Source organism: Ovis canadensis, chromosome 7 (assembly GCF_042477335.2).
Source record: "Ovis canadensis isolate MfBH-ARS-UI-01 breed Bighorn chromosome 7, ARS-UI_OviCan_v2, whole genome shotgun sequence".
NCBI classification, from domain to species: domain Eukaryota; kingdom Metazoa; phylum Chordata; class Mammalia; order Artiodactyla; family Bovidae; genus Ovis; species Ovis canadensis.
Genome location: NC_091251.1, coordinates 33,030,409 through 33,040,360, shown reverse-complemented (window position 1 = coordinate 33,040,360; position 9,952 = coordinate 33,030,409).

Below are 9,952 nucleotides of genomic sequence, written 5' to 3'. Positions count from 1 at the left end.
GTTATTCTTCCTTATTCATCTCTCCCTTCCCAGTCCTTTCCATATAGGCTCCAGATCAACATGCCTCAAACCCAGACTTCACTACATTCCTTCCTCCCCTGGCTCAGAAACTTGTCCAGCATTCAGTGCACATGATCACACACACACACACACACACACTCACACACACACACACACACTGTCCTAATTTTAATTTCCCTTTGACCTACCACCTCCTGTCCCCAGGTCTCACCTTCAGACCTTTGCCTCCTGGATCTGTATCCTCAACCACTCCTTTTCAGTCTCTAAATAGTGACTTTCCCTATGGGCGACACAGAGCCCCCTCATTCCGGGCAGAGGACCACTGACTTCAGGGGGTGCTGTAGGCCAGGTGAAGCAGCTCGGTGCCTCAGGTGTCTTGAGGACTGGATTTGAAGCAGGTGCTCTGTGGGGCCTGCACCAGACAGCAGCTTCCTGTGTCATGGGGCTCCCCAGCAGGTGATGTTTAGGTACAGGTTAGAGGAAACAGAGGCGACACATGGAGCCCAGACCGTCGCAGGTGCCAGGTGCTGGCCCCAATGCTGCTCTGGGGTGGGAGGGCATGGCTGGTGCAGCTGCTTCCTGCTCTGGGTGCATCTCAGAGCTGAGCCTCTGCTGGTGGGAATGGCAGCATCCTGGGTGTCTGAGTGCATGGTGTGTGCAGATGAAGACCTGTGACTCTGGGGAGGAAGCAAACAGATCCTTTCCAGGGGGTCTTCTTACCATTCTGAGAGGTGACTCATCCAGACCCTGCTCCCCTCGGGCCACCCTGCGTAAATGACCACCACTCACAGCAAATCACTCTGAACCACAGTGTGTTGGGGGACTAGGGGTGGGGAGGAGGGGATTCCCAGCCAAGAACTGGGGTGTGAAGGAGGCCATGGTGCTCACTGCATCCACCCACGGGGCTCTGGAGCTTTCAAGAGATGCTTTCAGGGGGACCCTGATGGCTCTTCTGTCCTAAACTAGTTGCCATTTCCCAGCAAATCTGCAGCCAGAGTGAAAGGCTCAGGACCTCTGAGAACCAACACCAACACCAGATTCCTTCCCCCACCCTCTTCCAGTCCCCCAGAGTGTCTCTGGCCCAGAAGGCTAGGATCCTTCCCCTGCCATCCTTCCACCCTAGCCAGAGCACGGGGATTGCAGAGTGAATCTATGAGCAGGTAAGGTGCCTTTTCCCTGGGGCAGCCTGGCCTTCCAGTGGAGTCCTGGTTTGTGGAGGAGGTGTGCCCTCTGCAGGACTAACCTGCAGGCACAGGTTCCACAGCAAGGAGGTGGTGGCGGGTTCTAGAGCCTATACCTTGCAGCTGTAGGAAGACACAGTTTTGAAAAGGCCTTTCCTCCTGTGGCTACTGCTTCTTGGGTTGAAGAATAAAGGATCATTGTTGTTGTTCAGTCACCAAGTCATGTCCGACTCTTCTCGACCCCATGGACTGCAGCATGCCAGGCCTCCCTGTCCCCCACCATCTCCTGGAGTTTGCTCAAGTTCAGGTCCATTGTAATGCCATCCAACTATCTCATCCTATGTCGGCTCCTTATCCTTCTGCCCTCAGTCTTCCCCAGTATTAGAGTCTTTTCCAGTGAGTCAGCTCTTTGAATCAGGTGGCGAAAGTATTGGAGCTTCAGCTTCAGCATCGGTTCTTCCAATGAGTATTCAGAGTTGATTTCCTTTAAGAGTGACTGGTTTGATCTCCTTGCTGACCAAGGGACTCTTAAGTCTTCTCTAGCACCACAGTTCAAAATCATCAGTTCTTTGGCGCTCTGCCTTCTTTATAATCCACCTCTTACAACCATACGTGACTACTGGAAAAACCATAGCCTTGACTAAATGGACCTTTATCAGCAAAGTGATATCTTTGCTTTTTAACACACTGCTAGGTTTGTCATAGCTTTCCTGCCAAGAAGCAATCATCTAATTTCATGGCTTCAGTCGCCATCCTCAGTGGTTTCAGAGCTCAAGAAGAGGATATGCTTCCACCTTTTCCCCTTCTATGTGCCGTGAAGTAATGGGGCTGGATGCCATGATCGTGTTTTTTTTTTTTTTTTTAATAGCTTTAAGCCAGTTTTTTCACTCTCCTTCTTCATCCCCATCAAGAGGTTCTTTAGTTCCTCTTTGCTTTCAGCCATTAGAGTGGTATCATCTGCATATCTGAGGTTGATATTTCTCCTGGTAATGTTGATTCTGGCTTGTAACTCTTCCAGCTCGACATTGCTCATGATATGCTTGGCATATAAGTTAAATAAACAGGGTGACAATAAATAGCCTAGTCATATTCCTTTATCATTCCTGAACCAGTCAATTGTTCCGCACAAGGTTCTAACTGTTGCTGTTTGACCCACATCCAGGTTTCTCAGGAGGCAGGTAAGGTGGTCTAGTATTCCCATATCTTTAAGAATTTTCCACAGTTTATGATCCACACAGTCAGAGGCTTTAGCATAGTCAGTGAAACAGAGGTAGATGTTTTTCTGGCATTCTCTCACTTTTTCTGTGATCCAGCGAATGTTGGCAATTTGACCTCAGTTCCTCTGCCTTTTCTAAACCCAGCTTGGACATCTGGAAGTTCTCAGTTTACGTAATGCTGCAGCCCAGCATGCAGGATTTTGAGCATGACCTTACTAACATGGGAGATGAGTTGTAATTATCCAGCAGTTTAAACATTCTTTGGTACTGCCCTTCTTGGGAATTGGGCTGAGGGTTGACTTTTTCCAGTCTGTGGCCACTGCTGCTCATGGTGCACTTGAAGCCTGCAGTATCTGCCCAATAGCTGCCAGTTCTTTGAGTTGACATTTACTGGACTAAACACATTTATAGTCATTTGTGTTAATAGTCTGTAAAGTAGGTCTTTTTATTACTAATTTATAGGTGAGAAAACAGAGATGTGTTATGTGTTGTCCAGAGGGCCACACAATAGTTACCTGGAGTCTGACTTCAGAGTTCACGGACTAAACCAGTCTACCCTGCAACCTGCTTAGGGTGTGGCCTCCCAGGAGGGAAATAGGGCAGACAGCCCTGGTGACTGTCATTGTGGTGGCCTAAATGAGGGGAGGGTGATGGAGAGGTGGAGGGGCATGGGCCCTGGGGTAGGAGTAACACCAGGCCGTTTCTGTGTTCTCCTGAGAAGAACTTGTCAATCTCCCAAGCCCCAGCTGTGTGTGATAAGTCCCCACTGCTTCCCTTCCCCTCACCAAGGCAGCTTCATTCTGCTGCACCTGCTCTGTGGTCAGCCACAGGATCCCTGTGGAAGAGAGAAAAACTCACTCATTGATTTGGTTTTCACACTTCCTCCCATTTCACAGAGGGAGAAACCGAGGCCCAGCTGTGGGTCGCCTCACTGGTCGCTTGCAGTCCTCAGGCCTGCTACTGTCAGTGAGTGGGCCTGAGTCATGAAGCTGTGTCTTTGCTGAGGAGAGAGGTCAGGAGTTGTCGCTGAGTGTTTTTCTGGGTCTGTGCTTGGGAGCCTCGCCCCTTCTCTCCCCATCACAGCAGACCTTGTGTGTCTTCTAAAGATTCCTTCCCTCCTTCCTCCTGCCTTTGTTCTGACAGGCTGACATCCTCCTCTACTGAACTTAAGACTTTTGAGAACTCATCTTCCCCAGTTCCGCCTCGCCACTTCTGTGCCTCTTCGGCATTGCTCTCATCTCATGCTGCTCGTGACGATGACCTTCACCACGCCCACCTCTCCCCCTGCCTCTTACCTGTACCCCCCGGCCTCTGCACGCACGGCCATCACCTGCCATTGCCAGCAGCATCGCACTGTCGTCCTCCTCCTGACTTCCATCAGTCTCCCCTCCTTGTCGCCATCCTTTCCACCACACCCATTGTCAACATTACCTCTAGCATCCCCATGTCACCCATAGCATCACATCCTATATCACCCCTGTAGTTACCATCACCAGCACCACCGCCATCTCCGCCACATTCACCGTCACCTCCGTCACTTTCACCATCACCACCGCCACCTCTGTCACATCCACCGTCACCTCCGTCACTTTCACCATCACCTCCATTGCATTCACCGTCAGCTCCGTCACATTCACCGTCACCAGCGCCACCGTCACCTCTGTCACATTCACTGTCACCTCCGTCACCTCCGTCGCATTCACCGTCACCTCCGTCACATTCATCGTCACCAGCGCCACTGTCACCTCCGTCGCATTTGCCGTCACCTCCGTCTCATCCACTGCCACTTCCGTTGCATTCACTGTCACCTCCGTCGCATCCACTGCCACCTCCGTCACATTCACCGCCACCTCCGTCACATTCACTGTCATCTCCGTCACCTCCGTCGCATTCACCATCACCTCCATCGCATTCACCGTCACCTCCATCACCTCCGTCACATTCACCGCCACCTCCGTCGCATCCACCGCCACCTCCATCGCATTCACCGCCACCCCCGTTCACCTCCGTCGCATTCACCGTCACCTCCGTTGCATTCATCGTCACCTGTCACATTCACCGTCACCTCTGTCACATTCACCATCAGCAGCACCACTGTCACCTCCGTTGCATTCACCGTCACCTCCGTCGCATTCACCGTCACCTCCGTCGCATTCACCGTCACCTCCGTCACATTCACCATCACCAGCACCACTGTCACCTCCGTCGCATTCACCGTCACCTCCGTCGCATTCACCGTCACCTCTGTCACATTCACCGTCATCTCTGTTGCGTTCACCATCACCAGCGCCACCATCACCTCCGTCGCATTTGCCATCACCTCCATGGCATTCGCCGTCACCAGCGCCATGGCCACCATCTCCTCCAGGCCCATCTTCACCTCTGTCATCGTCACTGTTCCAGGAGCTTCGCCCTCCCCGCCCTGTGTCATCTTCTCAGCCATCCCCAGCCCTGCCACTTCCACCATCATCTCTCCCATCACCTCCACCACCTCCACCACCCCTGCCAACACTACTCTTTCCCCCAGAGAGAATGACCGGCATTGCACCAGGGACTTGGGTAAGGAACCCTGGCAGGGAACAGCCTCCTGCCTGACAGACACTGGCTCCCAGATTTCTCAGAGAAGACCGCCAGCAAGTGGGTGTCAGAACAATCCTTCCTCTTGACCTTCCTCAGGATGCCTCTGACAGGAGACAGCTCAGCCCTCCGTGGCAGCCATGCCTGTACCTAAAGAGACAGCAGCTGTTTGGATGAGGGATCAAGGCCATTAATCTGGGACTGCCCTTGTTTGCATAATGATTGCATATATTTGCATCCTATTTGCTCCCAGCTTCTAAGCATAGCACTGTGGGTGTTTAGGTGCCATTTGCATATCACTGCAGGTGAGGCTCAGGTCTTTGAGATGCGGGCACTTATTAATTCTCTGTTCTTTTATGTGCTGGTTCAGAAAAGAACTTGAAATGCCTAATTCTAGAGTCATTCAGATGCAGGGTTCTGAGAGTGGGGGAGTTGGGACTGTCCAGTTAAGAGCCAGTGGGGAGAGGGCAGCTGGAGCCTTTGGTGTATCCAGGGTGGAACCGATGGTGGGGGGTTTGGCTGCAGAGACAGCTCTGGTTCTTAGTTCAGAATAGTGGCCTACGCAGCCACTCCTGTCCTCCCCTGCTATGATCCCTTCACTGTGTGACCTTGGGAATGTCCCTCCCCCATCCTGTGTGGAAGGCATTAAACCTCTAAGCTCATTCCATCCACTGTCTGCTCTGAGCGCAGGGGTTCTCCTGACTGCATATTGGAGTTAACTGAGGAGCTTTTTAAAAATACTAGTGCCCTGGCACTGCCCCCTGAGATTCTGATTTCATCAGTGGGCCCTGGATATGGGTTATTAATAAAAGCTCCCTGGGTAACTTTAATGTGCAGCCAAGATTAAAAGCTACTGCCTCTGGCTCTATCCTCCCACCCTGCCCCCAGCCCCCCAAAGCCTCCCAAGACCCACCTCCCTCATTTCCAGTTGCTGCTAATCTTTCTCTCACTGTAGGCTTACTTAGCCGCAGGGTCTGGCAGGACCATTTGGATGCTAGTGCTTCTGTTGGAGCCCTCAGAAATAAATCCACCACCCGCCCCCCTCACTCGACCATGTGGCTGATGGCCCTCATGTGGCAGGAGAGCACTTGGCAGGGGCTGAAAACTCCTTCTCCACCTTGGCCTTGCCTGGTCTCAGCTCTCTCAGTCTCATCACTCTGCCTGTGGCTGGTCCAGAGAGGGGTCTGCAGGGGCCAGATGGAGTGGGGGGCTGCTTCTGTGCAGCTCTCCTCCCCACTCCTCTCCTAGACTCATGCATCCAGCTCATCCCACCCACCCAGGCTTGGTTGTCAGTTTCCCCACCTGGCAGAGAGGCCTGGTAGCCTCTCTTGGCTCCTTACCCTCAGCCCTGTGCAGTGGTCTCTCTGTAACCCCAGAGCCCCAGCCCAGCCTCCTCTCCTCTCCTACCCCACTTCCCCACTCCCTGCCCCCAGACCCATTCTAGAGAAGGAATGTCCAGAGCAGCCTGAGCATTATTTCAAACCAAGTTGTAGGAGACATGGCTGTCATTTGGTCTTCCCCAAACTTGCTGGACTCCTAACAGGCCTGTCCTGCACAGGGCAGGACGAGGGAAGCAGAATGGTGCCCCTGCACATCCCCCCACGTAGTCCAGCACTGGAACACCCCGGCCCACCTCTGGGTCCTCAGTTGCCAGGGGCCTGTGAGATGGAGGTCTGCGCATAGAGGACCAGACAGAACACCAGGCAGATGTGTGCCTCCGGCGAGATGGGAGACCTCGAGGGAGACTGGGCAGGTGAAGATGTGAACTCAGGGACCGAGGCTAGCAGTGTGGGCTACGGGGTTTGCTGTCAGCGCTCACATTCTGACTTTGCCATCACTGGCTGTGCAGTCCAGTGCCTTGGGCTTCTCACCAGTAAGAAAAAGTGTGGTGCTGGCATCTGTCTTCTGAATTTGAGGATTATGGGAGAGGAAGCCTGTGATGTAGCATGGGGCTTGAAAGAAAAGTGAAAGTGTCAGTCGCTCAGTGGAGTCTGACTCTGCGACCCCGTGGACTGCAGCCCACCACGCTTCTCTGTCCATGGAATTCTCCAGGCCAGAATCCTGGATTGGATAGCCATTCTCTTCTCCAGGGGATCTTCCTGACCCAGGGATCAAACCCAGGTCTCCTGCATTGCAGGCAGATTCGTTACCACCTGAGCTGGGCTTGGGACATAGCAGTTGCTCAGTAAGTGCTGTTGTGATTATTGTGCTCTCCCTTCCTGACCTCCTGGGGCTCCAGCCACTCCTTACAGCCACAGTCCCCTCTCCCTTGGGTTCCAGGCCCCTAAGCGGTTAGTGGGAAAGTGGGATTAGGGAAGACTTGTTCCTTTGCCCTTTGGGGTGGGGACTTCAGCTCCACCTTCTGGGGCCTGAGGCTTCTCATTGGGGTTGGTGGTGACAGTAGCAGGAGCACCAGGGCTGGGGCAGCGCCTGCCACCTACCAGGATGCAGCTCAGGTCCCGCAGTTCACGAGCTTTGTTCCTGCAGACCCTGGCCTGAGTCCACCCAGAGGGAGGAGGGTCAGTGGGCATGGTCAAGCCATATTCCCTCCCCAGCAGTGACAGAACTGAGCACCTGGTCTCAGTAGGTATGAAACTGGCGGAACTCGGTGATGGATTGCAGTGTGTACGTGTGTGCATGGAGGGGAGGTGGCAAGCGCAGTAGGGAGGAGGAGCAGAGAGTTCCTTTAGTCTAAATGGACCTGAACATCCCTCTTCTGAAAGGTGGACAAAAGAGACATTTCCAACTTAGTTATATCTCAATCAGGTTGAACAAGAAAACCACCAGGGATACCCCGGGGCCGCAGTGTGTGTGTGTAGAGTGTGTGTGTGTGTGTGCATGTGTGTCTGTGCTCACATGTGTATTGTGGCTGGGATGGGGCAGTGGCCTGGGAAACACATCCGTGAGAAGCATCAGCCTTAAGACTCAGCGCACAAGCACCATTTGTCACTTTGCCACGCTCTGCCAACACTAGCGCGTCTGTTGATGGTCACTAAGATGATCGCTAGTTGAAAAAGAAACCTTACATTCCCTCCTATTTCACTGCCTCCCCCAATGTTCTATAGCACTTCTCTTTTTCTTTCCTTAAATTCCTGTTCATTCTCTTTCTTCCTCCTATGTCCCCTTGAGAAGCCAGTGTTACATCTTTAAGCCCAGTCACATGAGTGCAATTGAGTCCCCGGTAGTGGAGGCCCCACCCACCAGCTGTGTCCTTCCCCCTGCAGCAGGTAGAGCCCTTACCCCCCAGACAAAGGTCTGGGCTTCAGCACAGGACTGGGCTCTGCTGGCTGCCAGCTATTTCCTTTATCCTTCTCTGAGTCAAAAATATAGACTCTGGGGCCCAGAGAACTTGAGTTTACACATGCCACCTCTGTGAAGCCTTAGCTGGATAGAGAACCATTTTCCTGGTTCCAGGAACAAAGAATGGGCTTAGGGTCACTCAGGTTTGCTGGAGAAGGGAAAATGAATAACCTCCAGGAAAGAGGCTTAGAACAAGAGTGAAAGGAGGAGAGGTGGGATGAAATCATAGAATGGATATAGCCAGTCCAGGCTTTCACATGAGGCTCAGGACCAAGTTTTAGAAAGCTTAGATAGGGCCTGGGTGCTTCCATTTACGTTATCTCTATGCTCATGACCGCTGTCGCTCTTTTAAAACATTATATTTAGGTCTTGCTCACTGGAAGTATGTAGACGCTAGTCTTTCCAGAATGAATTTGTCCCTGTTTTCATCTCCATGACTGCCATGACTGCCATTACCACCAACCCCGTCACCAGTATCAATACAGAAATGGCCATTGTAGACCGTTTTTGTTGACTGAATGAAAGCCAGCACTACCATCACCACCCCTGACATCTTCATCTCTACCACTGCCAGAATCAAATCATCCCTACAGCCACCTCCACTGTCATCAATTAATCACACGTTCTGCCACCATCCACCCCCCCACCACCACTGATACCAACAATATTGCTAGCAACCACCATTATCACCAACACCCCCCCATCAGCACCCAGACTTATATTGCCACCTCTGCCTCCACTACTGCACCAGTTTTGACATCAACACTACCACCATCACCACCACCGTCATGGACATCACCACTGTGGTCCTTATTGACATCACGACTACAGCCATTCCCATCGTTACCAACATTGCAGCTCCTCCCACCCACTGTCCTCCTCATCGTCATCATGCCTGAATCACCGCTGTTGTCACTGGTGCCACTGTCACCACCACTCATTGCCATCTTCTCTCCTAGAACCATGTTCTTCCTTCAGAGCACAAAAGGAATGTGCAGTTATATATTCTTCAAGGCAATTGTCTGGTTCCCACTCAACTGCGACTGCCATGGAAACAGGGATTGTGTCCTTCTTTTCCCCATGGTGGAATCCTCAGTGCCCGGACAGTGCCTCGCAGTACGGACTCCATAAATGTCTGTTGAATTAGCAAATTATTTAGACCCACACAATCTCTACACTGAAGGGAACTTAGTTCTCTTGGATCTGAATGCTCCCCATAGTTCTACCTCAGGACTGGACTTTACTAGAGGGGGAAAAAAAACATGAGGTGATAAAAGTGATAAACTAAGAGAGGAGAAGCCTGTGCTGGCTCCCTGATGCACGCGATAACAGTGTGGGAAGATCTTAATCTGCCGTCCACCAGCCAGGAGCACAGCAGGCGAGCTGAGATGTTCAGTCTTCTAAGATCTTCATTTCCATCACTGTATCACTTGGAATTTATCTGAACCTGGATCAGTTCAGCATCAAGACTTAATCCAGCTCATCTTGAAGACAAACAATGGTGTTCACACATGCTCCCAGTAAGTCAGAGCCTCCTTGGGGGTAACTTGGAGGAAATGATGAGCTTCAAAAAGGGGTCTGAGAGAGCGATCACAGACAGGCAGACTTCTGGACTTCCCAACCAAATTTCAACCACAGAACTCTTACTGTAGATTT